Source organism: Amphiura filiformis, chromosome 7 (assembly GCF_039555335.1).
Source record: "Amphiura filiformis chromosome 7, Afil_fr2py, whole genome shotgun sequence".
NCBI lineage: Eukaryota > Metazoa > Echinodermata > Ophiuroidea > Amphilepidida > Amphiuridae > Amphiura > Amphiura filiformis.
Genome location: NC_092634.1, coordinates 66949530 through 66967083, shown reverse-complemented (window position 1 = coordinate 66967083; position 17554 = coordinate 66949530).

Below are 17554 nucleotides of genomic sequence, written 5' to 3'. Positions count from 1 at the left end.
CATGGAAGCTGGTCAAATACTGCATCAAAGTGAGTATCATACTTGCCGCGATACTGAACAAAAGCAGTACATTTGAAAGTCATCGCATGGTCAACGTGTACCATGTCTAAAATCAAAGTTCCCGCTTAAAAATCAATAGCAGTACGAGGTCGTGTACTAAGTCCTGACAATGGGCTGTGTTAGATTACCGCAGTGCATGACTAGTTTTATGAACACAAACAGATTTTATAAAATCCCTACGTAATGGTCAGAATGCTATCTGTTTAATTTATACAATTTTATTAAAAGTATGTAATTATGTGAAAACCTACCGATTAAATGTATATATATGCTAGACTTTCAGATAGCAGTTTTAAAACAGAAAATTAAATGAAATACAATTTATTTTACGCAAAATGTAAAGATAATATCCGACTCTGGAACATTCTGGTCAACAGCAATTTCGGGCAGCCCCGGGCACACAAATCTATGCGGGATTCATTTTATAATGTAAAGCATGTGCCAAGTGCGCATATCAATTATTACCGCTAATTAGCGGTTTAGACGTAAATGCATGATTTACAATACTTTGAAGTTTACGAAAATCTGTAAGTATAGGGTAGAAATCGATATTTTGAATGGATTTCTGTAATTATGGATTACAAATCTAACATCCCTGTCACTTTTTTCCGAATAAAAACAACATACTTGAAACATAATCAAGAAAAACACGATTTTTGCTCAAAATAATAAACCTGTAAATAAACGAACTGGCAATACAGGCGGCAAGTCTGATCCACATCAAAGACACGCTGACTACATTGTTATCACAATAGCTTGATACGTACCCTCTATAGAATGTTACGTAAATAATTCAATAGGTGTTGGATCGACCAGCTTCCATGTCTCTTACTTCCATGATTTAACAGGGTCCATTTCATTCAACTTTAAAAAGCTTCGTAAATCTCAAAATCATTTGTAACTTATGACGAGTCGTAAGTTCCATTTCATTAAACCTACGACCAGTACCCTTCGTAAGGATGCCCTTCGTAAAGTTAATCTATAGCTACATGTAAAATAATAGATTCTCGATCATGAGTGTTCAATTTGTACGCAATAGTAAATTGCGTTGAGCGCACAATGCTTGCCACTCACGCTTTAACGCGATCGACAGTAAACAACATTCCGAACCAACCAATTACAGCCTTCGGGCAGTGTCGCTAGGCAGCTGACTCGAGGTCAAGGGCATGTCACGCTAGCGTGTTACATGTATTCCATGAAAAGTGCAACATACGCAGTGCACGCAGTAAGTAAAGAAGCTCATGATCGAGAAATTATTATTACAGCTATAGTATTGGGTATTCGTAACTTTACGAATACCCACTTTACGAAGGATCTCTGTAAAATCCCTATTACTTACGAAGGGTACCGTTCTTAAGTAAATTGAACTTACAACTTGTCGTTGGTTACAAACGATTTGGAGACTTGTGAAGCTTTGTATATATAAAAGTTAAGTGAAATGTACTTGTTAAAACAAGTCACAGTGACTGGCATGTCAGCATCGATCAGAATCGCAAGCATTCAGACCCCCAGCGACCCTACATGGAAATATCCCGAAACCTCATGACCTTTTCTTTCCTATCCTCACACAAAGGCCCTGAATGCCACTAATACATGTAGAACAAGTGGGACACCTTCCTTCACATCCGTGGCATACGCAAAGGGGGTCCCCCACTTTTGTTGTTCATTCAAGCGAAATGCACCTATTCAGGGGAAATCACAGGGTTACCAATTATGGCGAGCGAAGGGAGCCAAAAATTTGAGAATCGTCCCCCTCACTTTTGAAAAGCTGTGTACACCATGTCTGCATTTGTGATTGGGCCAGTCTCTGGGAAGAGACTATAATTTCAGTCACAATTTTGGTCACCTTACACATTCAAATGTGCTCAAAATTTATACTGACCCATTCCATGTCAACTCCAGGGATGTGCACCGCAGCACCTCTTCAATTTTTTTCTTTTTCTGTGTGGTGGTAGATATTGATGAGAAAGTACAATCCCGAAAATTTGAGCTTCATACTCCATTTCGTTTTCCCGTGGCATCAATTTGAAATTTAGGGGGGGGTCAGTGTAAAAAATGTGTCGCAACGCGAAAGACGACGTTTGGAGGTCCATAAATGTATAAAGGGAACCATTTACAACTTTGAAAAGTATGTATCCTGGGGTACTTATTTGTGTAGAATTCAAATCTGGCATCAGAAAACTTGTAACTCCGTTACTTTAAAAGATATAGGGCCCTGAAAATGCAACTTTGTCCATCCAGGACCAACTTTGGGGGGTCAGAACTCCAAAAGTAAAAATAATTTTATTGTCCATTTTTTGGCCAGTCAGAGCCCGTTGGTAGGACATTACTCTTATCCAATATTGAGCCTATTCGAATAATTTTAGCTGAGATATTACCCATGCAAAACCCCAATTGTACATATTTTGTGCAGGCCGAAATAGGAATCTTGTAGTGATAGATTGGATAGACAGCTAAGAACATCATGCTTAAGCTTTTAAGCTTTGGTTGAGCAATTTGTTCTCAGTTAAAAAAACCAAGAACAGTCATATTATGATTCAACCTAGCCTCTTTTTGAGGTGTCTGGGCTCTGTGATCGTGTTTTTTTTTCTATTTTTTCCGATTTATCTATTTATTCATGTGTCTTCATATCCTGTCCACCCACCTCTGATCTGTACATGATAATATCAGATTACTACCTCTCTTCATTGTCATGGTTCTGAGAAAATAACCAGAGAAAATTGCTGATTCCAACCAGTTTTTATGTCTTACTCACGTTACTGGACGGCAAGAAATAATTAGAAGTCTAGGGCGGCAAGAAATAATTAATAGAAGGAGCCTACAATACATGAATAATAAAATAAACCAAGAAGCAAAAACAAAAGGAAAAAATAGAAAAAAACACACCATCCCATAGCCCAGACGCCTCATATTGAGGCTAGATACAACCTAATTAGTAGTTCTATCTCCATCCCCCAATTAGTGCCCCACACTGTGAACTCTTTGAAAGGTGCAACTTTCAAACCCAATTCATCCATAGAGGTATGTCGAGTGCAGATCCGTCGGAACACACTTTTTATTACGGAATAAATGCTAACCTCATCGTGACATCATCCAAGCAGCAAAGTTCATTTCCCATTGAAGTGTTATCCAACGGATCTGCAGTGGACGATTCTACATAGCACCGTTCCACCATATGCAAGGAGTGCCTCAATCTGACAGCATACATGAATGGGAATTGATTCAATTGAACCAGTCATATTACATTATGTAATGTTACGTAATACTTCCCATTCATGTCAATTGCCAGTTTGAGGCTCTCCTTGCATATGGCAGGGCAGGAGTGTGCAAATGGGCCACTTCAAATTCAGTGCACCTTCAGCATGTAATTGGTACAAAACAAAACCATCTGGTTTTCTGGTCATCGTTACATCTATTTACAGCTCAAGTTATTTCTATTATTTTGAAATACTCCCAGCTAACTCGAGTCATGTGGCAATAGATGGCCTTGTGATCAGCAAACTGAGCTAGTTCTACATGAAATGTATAACTTCCACCTGTTGTTTATACGAAAATCATTTTACTTCATTTAAAAAGGTTTCAAGACCTTTCATTTCACTTCTTTGTGGTTTCATAAGGCTGTACAAATTTTTTTCTGTGTTTCCGGTAACATTAGTGTTGGAATTAACTCTCTGCGGTTGGCCAAATATTTTATTTTATGAGAAGATTTTGAATTATTAACACTTGCTGTTGCAAAGTAAATGGGTTGATCTGCAAAATAAAATGCAAATGGACATTAAAGATGAGAGAAGAATGACTACAATCAAGACTTAGTAGAACCATGCTATATAAAAAGAACATTTTATTAGACCTCTTTACATGGTATATTAAGATTTACTTTACATTATTGAAGGGAACTTGGGTAACTTTTAACACAAATACTGGTATTACTATTACAGATGATGTTAACAATCATGACTTTGTATGTGTAAAAATGAAAATAATAATATTAAATTAAAAACATAATCATTTGCTTTGCTTGAATTTACTTCAGTGTTGCATTTGAGTAGGAACAAGAGCACCAATGGTGCTGTAGCTCATTTGTTATGGGTTATGGTCAGGAATGCCATGCATAGCTATGTATAGCCATGCATAGCTATGTATAGCCATACATAGCTATGTATAGATATGCATAGCTATGTATATCCATGTATAGCTATGTATAGCCATGCATAGTATACAAGTATATACTGCCATGAGAGGTTCTGGTTAAAACTATGGGCCCGAGTTCAGACCAATAGTACTGTTTTCATGAGGGGTGCAGCCCCGAAGGAAAATAGTATTAATTGATCTCAAAGAGGGAGAGTAGTTTTAACCAGAACTTCTAATAAAGGCAGTATATATTTGTTTTATATACTTCATTAATATATTCTTTGTTCAATGATTGGTTAAAAGAAAATTATTTGACGTTTAGACTCTCCAGCTTCTATCCTGTCAGAGTGAACAGCACGACCAATTTAAGCACAACCTATATTTTGCCCTTCAAACAAATCGAATAGGCTAAAATTGGGCTAACCAATTACAGCAGCGCGAAATTACGTTATGGCAGTTTCAAGCGTGCGTGAACTGTTCCGTCGCATCGAATGTGCGCATGCGGAAGGCATGGTCAAAAGTACTATTTACGGCTTGGAGGTACTATTTACGGATAGGCATACTGATGGTAGAACTATTTTTGGTCATGTGATCCACTTTTAACCAATCAATGAACAAGAATATATTAATGAAATATATAACTATGTATAGCCATGCATAGCTATGTATAGCCATGTATAGGTATGTATAGCCATGCATAGCTATGTATAGCTATGTATAGCCATGTATAGCTATGTATAGCCATGTATAGCCATGTATAGCTATGTATAGCCATGTATAGCTATGTATAGCCATGTATAGCTATGTATAGCCATGTATAGCTATGTATAGCCATGTATAGCTATGTATAGCCATGTATAGCTATGTATAGCCATGTATAGCTATGTATAGCCATATGTTACCATGTCATAGCCATGTATAGCTATGTATAGCCATGTATAGAGCTATGTATACAGGGCTGCCATCTTTGAAAAAAACACATTTCAGTATTCTCAAACCTCAAAATCAGTATTTTCCATACAAAATCAGCATTTTGAAAATAAACAATGGTATCAGACTCTGCATAGTTCAGTAGCAGAGAAGATGGGTTGCCAATTTTTTCTTTGCTGATTTGATGTATGGATTGGAAGTATGGTTGGATTGGTTGGTTGACAACCTTGGGAAATTCGAAAATTCCAGTCAAAATTAAAAATAGCTCAAATTCTAAACACAAAAAGGCCCGCAAAAAGGAGACGCATAATTTGACCTACTTGGGGCTTTCATTCCAGTTTTATGTGTATGAGCCAAAAAAAAGGACCAAGGTTAAATATAAATGTAAACAAATTAAAATTGTTTATAAATTGCTTAAAAGTGACTGATAAGTCATTCAAATTGTCATTTGGTATTTCTGAAATGAGAAATTTGGCAAAAAAAACCAACTAAGAAAACAGCAGTATTGATGAAGTTATTTTTAAAAGCCCCATTCAAATACATGTATCTAATTTAAATACTGTCAGTATTAATTACAGATTCATGTATAATGCTTTATTTTGTCTTAAATACACATCTTGCGGCTGAACCACTAGCAGGCTATGTTAGTACATCTATGACAATGACAAAGGTACTAAAATCTGAATTTTGATGATTTTTACGATTGTCCGGATGAGCAACTCACTGAATGGGCCACTACCTACTTCCTTTGTTACATAGTTAAAGAGTCATTCCAGGTCATGCAACATTTTCTTTTAATAATAAACAATTATTTGAAATCAAGTTGTGAGACCAGTTTCATCAAAATTGAAGCATTTGCTGTTTTCCTTCACTAACCCCCAGGAGAGGTACTCATAAATTAGTCACAAAGTTAGCCAGACTTTGACATAATGCCATTTTTTTCTAAACTGCTGGAACTAAAATCCAAAGGACTAATCACGTTATAGTGCTATGTGAGAAGTTTGTGACAAATCCGTAGGTTGAATATTCCATTGAGCTCCATTGAATAACCAACAAGAATTGTTTCCTATATCCATGGTATAGCCATCACAAGGTCCATTTTCCAAACCATCATGCATGCTTCCTGTAAAAACAAAAACAAAAAAACAAGACAATAATAACAATAATTTTACATAACATAAAAATTAAAAAGAAAACATTTTTAATTGATTTAATTAGCCTCTGGATGATCAATTAACTTGAGATACTGTAATACATTATCATCTCCATATAATTTTAATAAGATAATGTATCATCGCCATTTAATATCTTGACATGATTTAATATAATTTATTATTTTCAGAAAAAAGGTTTTGAGATGATGTATTTTTTGAGATAATTTGTTATCTTGAGATTTATCAATTAAACTTATCTTAAGATAATTTCTTGAGACATTTATATCCAGATAAAAGATAACAAATTATAATTTATCTTATTATTTCAAGATAATTTATCTCCAGATTATCTTAACATATTTATCTCCAGATAAAAAGATTTGTATTTTTTTGAGTGATTTATCTCAAGATAATTTGTTATCAATTATCTCAAGATGATTTATTATCTTGAGATATTTATCTCTGGACAAAAAGATGTTTTTATGGAGATATTTATCTTGAGATAATTGTCTCAGGATAATGGATCATCTGAAGATAATTGATTATCTCAAGATAATTATCTCTGTCTCAAGATAATTTATGATCAAGATAATTTACTATCAAGATAATTTATGATCTTCAGATAAAAAACACCTTGAGATAATGTATTTTCTCGAGATTATTATTTTTAAACAAGATAATTTATTATCTCGAGATATTTATCTCTGGATAAAAAGATTATGGAGATATTGATCTTGAGATAATTGATTATTTCCATATATTTATCACAAGATAATTGATTATCTCAGAATAATTGATTATCTCAGAAAAATTGATTATCTCAGGATAATTGATTATCTCAGGATAACTGATCATCTGAAGATAATTGATTATCTCAAGATAATTATCTTCAATCTCAAGATAATTTATGATCAAGATAATTTACTATCAAGATCATTTATGATTTCCAGATAAAAACATCTTGAGATAAGATAATGTATTTTCTTGAGATTATTATTTTTCGACAAGTTAATTTATTATCTCGAGATAATCCCTGAGGTATGGGGCCGGGGACTCCCCATTCAAAAATGCCATGCCCTGTTCTACATAAGATAATTTATTATCTCGAGATATTTATCTCTGGATAAAAAGATTATGGAGATATTTATCTTGAGATAATTGATTATTTCCATATATTTATCACAAGATAATTGATTATCTCAGGATAACTGATCATCTGAAAATAAAAATTGATTATCTCAAGATGATTATCTCAAGATAATTTATGATCAAGACAATTTACTATCAAGATCATTTATGATCTCCAGATAAAAAACATCTTGAGATAAAGTATTTTCTCAGATAATTTGTTACCTTGACAAGATAATTTATTATCTTGAGATATTTATCTCTGGACAAAAAGATAATGGAGATATTTATCTTGAAATAATTTATTATTTTCATATAATATATCTCAAGATAATTGTCTCAGGATAATGGATTATCTTAGAATAATCGATTAAATCAGAATCAGAGTAATTGATTATCTCAGGATAATTTATTATCTCAGGATAATTTATTATCTCAGGATAATTTATTATCTCAGGATAATTTATTATCTCAGGATAATTGAGAAGCTCAAGATAATTGAGTAGCTCAAGATAATTTATGATCAAGATCAACTTGGTCTTTTGGGGGACATTGACAGGACAGGAAAATTCTCCATGGGGCCAGGATTTTATATTTTGGTCGGGCTCGCTATTCAAAGACAAAGATTCCTCATCCTGCTTGGAAGTTGACGGACAGCGACTTGGGAAAATTCCCTGAGGTATGGGGCCGGGGACTCCCCATTCAAAAATGCCCTGCCCTGTTCTACATAAGTCGGCGAGGCATAATAGTCCATTTACATTTCTCAAGAGAGTGACATCAGTGCAAACTCCAGTAGGCTAATATTTTTAATCGGATGAGTTGGCTCAAATTACTGCTGTGTTTTTACAAGCATTTAAAAGCTGTAAAGCCTACTACAAAAAACATTAAAGTGCAAATCTCTCTCTCTCTTGTGGAAGTCAATGGGCAATGGAGGGAGAATTTGAGTCCCTGTCCAGCATATACAATATACATGTCCAGATCACTAGCTAGTAGGGGATTACGGTTATTGATCCAGCTCCCCGTACTACAATTTTAAGGGGCTGTGAAATAATTATGAGGTCCCCCGGGGGGTAAAATGTCTAAACGGCGCCAAAAGTCGCTTGCCCCCCTTGAAAATGGCAAATTTTTGGGATCCCAATTTGCAAACCTTAAATGTCATGTATGTTGCGAGCGTAGTGAGCTTGAAAATTTGCATATATAAGCGTTTCTGTACTGTTTTCCTAAGCCTTTTTATAGCGTTTCATTAAAAAGGCGCCGCATGAGTGTGTGCCAAAAATCACTCCCCCCTCTCGGCTTGCCAAAAATTGCTTGCCCCCCCTTTCGGCTCGCAGACAATTTCAAGTTCAAGTTTGGCATGTTCAAAGGGGGGGGGGGGCGGCAAAGATTTTTTGGCGGGCAGAGACGGGGAGGGCAAGCGATTTTCACGGGCCGAGAGGGGGCGAGCCATTTGGAAATTTTACCCGGGGCTCATAATTATTGCACAGCCCCTTATAAATGGCCGGGGTCCCGGGTCGGAGTCATGCAGCATGGTCAGGGTTTAATATACACTGAAAGACAGACAGTGACGTTAATTGTAGACTGATTATTTTACAGACATTGTGCACTGATCAGTGTCATAGCATGCATTGCATTGGATGTGCTCACTGTTGTCTTATTTAATACTTTCTCATTTCTGCATCAGTGCAGTGGCAATGGCAGTGCATGTTTATTTTTATGTGTACCGACACCATCCATGAATGATATGACCCTAGGAAAACAGTGAGCTCGAGAAAACGACTCAATGAAATTACTATACTAATTACTCCGTACACTCACCTCAAATTTAAAATTATGCTCAAGTTGTCATCACGTTTGTAAATAGAGCTGTCTTTGTTTGTTTGTAAACAGAAGTGCTGACCTATCCGTGCTTCGTTCCCAATTTGTTATTGTGCAGCAGCAAAAACACGGATCTCGCCGTAAACACACCACTTCCCTAAAAATTGTGATCGAGTCTGTATATAATCACGTGTGAAAAATATCGGGGACTAGGGCAAGATCAGGGTTGCTGCAATCCAAGATGACGAATCGCAAATATCCAACTCTTACACAGCATAGAAATAACGATACGTAATACTCTCGTTATGGCAGATGCTTTTCATAGTTAGTAGCAGAGAGCAAATTAAGTGATTTTTAAAAAACGCGCGAAAGTCAAACTTTGACGGTTTTTTACTCAAAATCTACTCGGTGCACATCTTGTGCGCCGGGTAGATTCCCTTAAAATATATTTTACTTTCTCTGTGTAAATTTTTATCTCCCATGGATATCTGGTTTAAAAGAAATTGATCGACACAAGTTATGGCTAAAATCGGACTTTTAGCGGATATATTGCATAGGTTTGTACAGGGCCCAAAATCTACTTTGCCTAAATTTAGTGTTATTTTGTCAATACGATGGGACGTCCTTTGCCGCCTGTCATTTATATTGTCATATAAAATACACCGGTTTGTTTATGTATATTCAGATAATGCATACTTCGTGGAATTTTAGTCTTGGCTTCAGAGAACATGTATGTCTTAATTATTTGCATTTGAATGGATAAGTCGGGCGTTAGCATTTATTCAATGAACGCACGTGGCTTGGGGGATCAAAATAAGCGCAACCAGGTGTTTGCCTGGCTCAGAAACAGGGATGCTGATATTTTTCTTATTCAGGAAACTCATTCAACATCAGACATTGAACAAAAATGGATTGATGATTGGGGTAACAATAATGTTTATTTTTCGCATGGGACATCCAACAGTAGAGGTGTTTGCATTTTATTTAAAAATTCGTGCAATTTCCAAATTAATAAAAATTTTAATGACGATGAGGGCCGTGTCATTATTTTGGATCTTATTTTAAATGATAATAAAGTTACTCTTATTAATGTCTATGGACCAAATAAGGATGACCCAAGTTTTTTTGAGAATATTCATAGAAAATTGTCTGATTTTGACTGTGAATCAATTATCTGGGGAGGAGATTTCAATTGTGTCCTTGATGTTGTGTGGGATAAAAGAGGTGGTCGTGCTCATACCCATTTCAATTCTCAAAACAGAATTCAGGATGTTATGAAAGATTACGATCTAATTGATATCTGGAGAAAGAGGAATCCTAATGTTTTCAGATATACTTGGCACTCCAACTCAAAGCCTCCTGTTCAATGTCGTTTGGACTTTTTTCTTGTTTCCTTCAATTTATTTTCTCAGATTGAAGACTGTCAAATTAACCCTGGGTTTAAAACAGATCACTCCTCCATCAGCCTTAATGTTGTAACAACAAGCGAGGCTAGAGGGCGCGGATTTTGGAAATTTAACACATCCTTGTTGCATGATAATGAATATGTTAATGTTGTGAAACAATGTATTAATGATATTGTTAATGATGATAGTAATAAGGAGTTGAATCCTAATATTTTATGGGATTTTGTGAAATGTCAAATAAGATCGAAGACAATAGAATATTCAGCCAAAATTTCCAGGAAACGCAAGATTCAGGAGGGCAATTTAGTTAAAATCTAAATAATCTTGAAAAAAAATATAGTGATGAGCCTTCTGATGGTATTTTGAATGAGATTAAAGAATGTAAATCCCAACTTGATTCTTTTTATAAGATCAAAACAGAAGGCTGTATTGTTAGGTCCAGAGCCAATTGGGTTGAGCATGGTGAACGAAACTCCAAATATTTTATCAATTTGGAAAAAAGAAATCAAAAGCAGAAGGTCATCACTAAATTGAAATCAGATAACGGCCAAATCCACACTAAAGGTGCCGATATTCTTAATGAGGAAAAACAGTTTTATCAAAATTTGTATACCTCTTGTAATGCTCCGAATTTTGAACTCAATGATATTTTGGCAACGGATACTGATTTTTCAAAATTAGATGAGGATTCCCAAAAAGTGTGTGAGGGACTGGTCACTGTAAATGAATGTAAGGAAGCTTTAGTGTTAATGCCTAATAATAAGACTCCTGGCACAGACGGTTTCCCTACTGAATTTTATAAGTTTTTTTTAACGATATTGTTCACTTTCTTATCAACAGTTATAATTATTCTTTTGACAATGGAAGCCTTTCAATTGATCAACGTAGGGGAATAATTAACCTGATCCCGAAAAAAGATAAAGATCCGATCTACCTGAAAAATTGGAGGCCTATTTCATTACTCAATACTGATTATAAAATTGTTACAAAATGTATTGCCCTCCGTTTAAAAAAAGGTTTTGCCTAATATTATTCATAATGACCAGACAGGTTTCCTGAAAGGACGTTACATTGGTGAAAACATCAGGCTTGCCCTTGATGTTATTAATTATGTAAATGAAAATAATCTTGTTGGTATTATGTTTTTAATTGATTTTGAAAAGGCATTCGACAAACTTGAATGGTCCTTTGTGTTTAAGGCATTAAAATTGTTTAATTTTGGTGATGATTTGATTAATTGGGTGAAAGTTTTTATACAGATATAACCTCGTGTGTTATGAACAATGGACATGCTTCTGATTTTTTTAAATTGTTTTGTGGACTTCGTCAAGGTTGTCCACTTAGTCCGCTGCTTTATATAATTAGTAGTGAGATTTTGAATTTGGCCATCAGAAATGATAATAGTGTTAAAGGTATCATGGTTGAGAATACTGAAATTATTATTAGTGCTTATGCGGATGATACCACTATTTACTTAAAGGATGTTGGCTCCCTTCACAGAGTTGTTCACATTCTTGAGACTTTCCAAATTTACTCTGGCTTGAAAATTAACTTGGATAAATCTGAGTTACTCCCATTAGGTTTGTTTAAGGATAATCCTCCTGATTTAAACAATGATGATTTACATTTTACTGCCAATCCTGTTCGTCTTTTGGGTGTAGTTTTTAGTTCTGATCTGAGCAATATTTTTGAATTAAATTTCGTTCCAAAACTTATAAAACTCAAGGAAATCTTGCGTATTTGGTCGATGAGAGATTTAAGTCCAATTGGTAAAATTACAATTGTTAAATCCTTGGGTCTTTCTCAATTAATTTTTCTGTTTTCTGTTTTACCTAAACCACCTGATAATTTTTTGAAGGAGGTTGACTCGATAATATTTAAATTTATTTGGTCAGGAAAACCAGATAAGCTCAGCAGAAAGTCCATCATTGGTGACTATGAGAAAGGGGGCCTCAAGATGGTGCACATTCCATCAGTTATTAATGGGCTTAAAGTGGCTTGGGTTAAACGTCTCTTGGATGTGAACAACAATGGTAAATGGAAATGTTTTTATATGTTTTATATGAAACAGATTGGTGGTAATCTTTTTTTTTATGTAACACTAAACCAGAGGAGAAATGTATTAAGCTTATTAAGAATGTGTTTATTGGTGAAATTCTCAACGCTTGGTGTACAATTACTTATGATTCTCCTTCAAGTAATTTTAGGCATCAAATATTATGGAATAATTCATCTATTGTTATCGCCCAAAACACTGTTTACAAAAAATGAGAAAGGTATTAAATTTATTTCTGATATTTTAAATGAAGATGATAGTTTTCTTCCCCTTGATATCTTGAAGACCAAGTATAATTTACAATGTAACTTTTTGGAATATTTTGCTCTAATCTATGCCATTCCAAATGTATGGATCAGAAGTGTCGAGAGGGGGAAGACTTGGGAACTGTTCAGAATGATCATGATGATATGCTTGCTCTTATCTGTTCCTCTAAGAAAGTCTGCAAATTGGTTCACAAAATTTGCGTTGACAAGTTGTTTAAGACGCCCAAAGCCGAGGCCAAATGGGCTGTCTTTTTTTGATGATATGAATTTAAATTGGAACGATATTTACAGGATTCCCTTGTCTTCCTCCCTATCAACCAAACTTAGGTATTTTCAATTCAAAATTCTGCATAGAATTATAGGTATAAATGAAAATCTTTTTAAATATGGTTATGTTGATTCAAATCTTTGTACTTTTTGTAATCAGGAGTTAGAAAATATCCCACATTTATTTTGGCAATGTGGTACTTCTGCTCAATTTTGGAAGAAGGTTCAAGATAATATTTAAAAAAAAAAGAATTACTCTTACCATGAAGGATGTTCTGATGGGCATATTAGATGTTGATTATTGTCATTATAATTTTGTTGTTCTTCAGGGAAAAAGTTTATTTATAATGCAAGATGTAATAAAAATAAGCTGGACATACAAGGTTTTAAAGGTATGCTTAATAATGTCGCCGAGACTGAAAAACACATTGCAAACAATAAAGGTAAAATGTATGAATGGAATAAAAGATGGAACTCTATAAATATGTAATAACAGTTACTTTCATCAATGTAATATTATTGTAATTATTCTGTATAATTGTGGCTTATATAACTATGTATAACTGAGATCATGTTTGATAAATAAATACACAGGGCACCTTGTGTGCTCTGTGGAAAGATAAAAAAAAAGTTATGCTGGAACACTTTTTACCATATACTATAGTTTAATGAATTACGTGCACGTTAATATTGCTGATTTGTCAGGCTGTAAATAACTGGGTTGATCACACTGTTTGTTACTGCCAAACTCACAACTACCCAAAAACATGATCCAATACTGATTAGAACTTAATATGAACCTGATCCAGGTTTTCATTTAGCTCAAGAACGGCAACGTTAATTCGGATTATTATGTACGGAAGAAAACATAAGAAGTAAACGGTTCCTGTGGTAATGAGCAACACGGCGATCTTGTTGCGCGAAGAACGCGCGTTCTGATATGACAGTCTTCTCATTACGTTGACTGACTCGATCATTTCGCCGCATGATTATTTTGAAGTACATTAGAAAGTTGAGTACAAACGCCACTGTGTATGGAACAGCTTGGGCGACGAATGATAACCAGTTGAATATCGGGTGAACTGCGGTGCATGAGATAATATAAAAGGGCAGGTTATTGTAATCTTATTTTTCAGGCCACATTACGCAGGTTTTGCTCAAAGAAGCGAATCTTGGAACGACTAAAAGTGCGTACGCAGTTCCTACTACCCACGACAGTACGATGAGTTTCAAAGTACGACCTTTTGCTGACATTATTCTGTGTTTCATCGGTTTACAAATAGCTAAATAACGTTCAAAACTCATAAAGACAATCAAACCAAAAATGCAGATAAATGTTATCTTTGTCGTGTTATGAAGCAAATCAAAGTATCCAAATAGAACCCGTAGAGTCCGACATGTTATAACATTTTGGGGGTAACAATTTGACCTAGTATAGACAAGAAGAAGTGAATAAATTTCGATTTGTTTCGACGCGAATTCGAACGGGCAGATTGCCTATTCATTTGCGTGTGGAGAATGGCGTCCAATAATCATCTGTGAAAAGGCGTTTTAGGCAAGATCGCGTCGTCTTACGGCATAATGCGGTATGAATTGTCTGTTTTGGACGGCCAACAGAAGTTCGTGAAACGTCATTTTTCGCCATTGCTATTTCCTAGCGTTAAACAGTTGTCAAAGTGATTTGCTTATGGTTACTATTCAGCAAACACCGACATGTTTAAAAAAAGTGATAATGCATGTGTTTTTGGTTTTAGTTAAACATTTTGATAGCATATCAATGTCGGTTTATATAAAAATCATGAAAACTCTTTTTTAAAACGTGTCATACTGAAAAAAGATAATACAACAAATTTAAAACCAAAATTCGAAATGCTATAATAAAATATTATTTGGCAAACATTTTGTATATTTAAGTCTATTATGTTAGAATGTTTTGCAGCAAGTTTTGAACAAAATGTTTTTGAATGTTATTAAAACCTTTTATACCCTTGACCCTAACATACACTTTAACCTGATGTTTTCTGTAATATAATGTGTTTGCTGGGTAGTAATCGAACTAGGCATATTAAATTATCTATTTTCATTTTGCTTTAAAAAGTAAACAGGGTACTATTTATATGATAATGAGGTTTGTTTCTTGTTGTTCGAATAATATACACCATGGCGACTTCAAAGGCATCCAATACCAAACTCTGTTTAGATTATTTAGCGTACACGTGTGAACAATTAGACCTACTCATTTTCCAATAGCCCGCAAAACTCAAATATCGCCAATCTGGACTGAATGTTTAGAGCAATAGATACAGCCAGTCGTATTTTCATATCAATACCGAGGAAAGTGGGTTCGATGAGAGTCTATTCTCATCTTCTCTGGTTTGATACACCCAAGGTGAATTAATGGGTGCTTCCTATCTTTAGATATATTTGTCTCAGCAGAGCGCCTCCATGAGCTTATTGCAATTGCGTTTAGATGTAGTCTCGGGTCAGACTGTATGCGGCTATCACGAACATACTAGGAACGACGAGCGTGTGGACCGACACAAACTGGCAGTGTAGGAGACTAGTTTGGACGTGAACGGCACTATGACGTTCTACCGCACAATTATGGCGTTAGCAGTGAACGCCTCTTCACAATCTCTCTAGTAAGTTAATGATAAACGTGTGCTGCTGCATGAGGCTTCATTTACACGCAAACACATATGCTTTCCCATCCCAACCACACCGTCATATACACACAAATAAGCAAACTTGTTATCAATGTATGTTTTCCACTTCCTGGAACATCTCTCTAAATGCAACTTACTCTGTTTGGTGGTGTTTTTTTTTTTTTTGGGGGGTATGGACTATAATTCCATTTATTTTGCATCTGAATCCGATTCCCCCACGCTAACCCACAATATTTTTTGCATAAACATGCACATCCACAACGCCCCACACACACCCTACCACCACCACCACGCTCACATTCACACGATTCGAAAAGCCAATTTGGTCAAAAAATGTACTTTTCTTGTTCTAAAACAAAATCCAAAGAAGCCAAATTTGTGGAAAAAAACTGGTTTCTGGATATAAAAAAAAACAGGTTCTACAAAATCACGAAACTACGGGTTTTTCTTTAATGTACAAAATACTTGACATACATGTTCTGATGCCAAGTGATAGAATCCTTTTTAGCAACTATAAGAACACAATGCACTTTTCCTTTCTTGTGATACAATATACGTTTTTGGAAAGTCCCGAAAGCCTTCGGTATTAAACCCTACATACGTCATACCGAACACACATCATTAGCGACCATCATTAATGCACATGATGAACTGCGCAATAACGATATGCGTATAGGTGTGACGCACACAATGGTATGCAATGGTATGATTAAATCACAAAAGCTTTCGGGTTTTTCCGATATTCTTTAACCATGTTCACTTCAGTATTTGAATTGTGACCCAACTTGTATTTCATTGTTATCACCATATCAGGCTGTATAAAAATAATTGTTCTCTGACTGTTTTCAAATTTTGTAAATTTTGCTTTTCATGTTACTGGAATTTGTTGGCAAATTGGTTTAAATATTCAAATTATGGGAGATGCAAAGGGAAATGTTCAACAAAATCAAAAGATCATGTAGTACTTAAATAAAGTAGGTAATGGTGCCTCCAACGGACAAGGTACAAAACACACCAAGGATCAAAGGATGATACAAGAGGATACCTAGAATATATAAAAACAGAAAGATTCGAGCCAGGTATACCAATTTGGTGTAGGGGAACAAAGACAAGTTAAAAACTAATGCAATATGTAAACCAGAATGGTGTACACTGTTACTGCACTAGAAAAAATCCAAAACCACTGACCACTGTTTGCTACTGAGTTTTATTTGAACTTGCCTTCAGTTTTTGACTTGAAAATTTTTATTTTTATTAAACTACAGTATGTAGTTTTCGCCCGGGGAGTTTTCGTTGTTTGCTTTTATATTTTGTTGTCTGTCCCTGAAGAAGAGCAGTTTATCTGCTCGAAACGTCGGTTGTATTTTTGTTAACTTTGTCTACCATCCATGTGGTTTTGGATTTTTTCTAGTGCAGTAACAGTGTACACCATTCTGGTTTACATATTGCATTAGTTTTTATCTTGTCTTTGTTCCCCACACCAAGTTGGTATACCTGGCTCGAATCTTTCTACTATATACTAATTCAATCTGTATAATTTGCATTCAAAATGATATCAATTTCGGCAACCTGCCAACAGAAACACTTTATATAGTTTTATATTTATTATAATTTGAGTCTTTATTTTCAAAGCAGACACCAAATATTACAAATGCTGCTCTTCCTTGAGGCTATA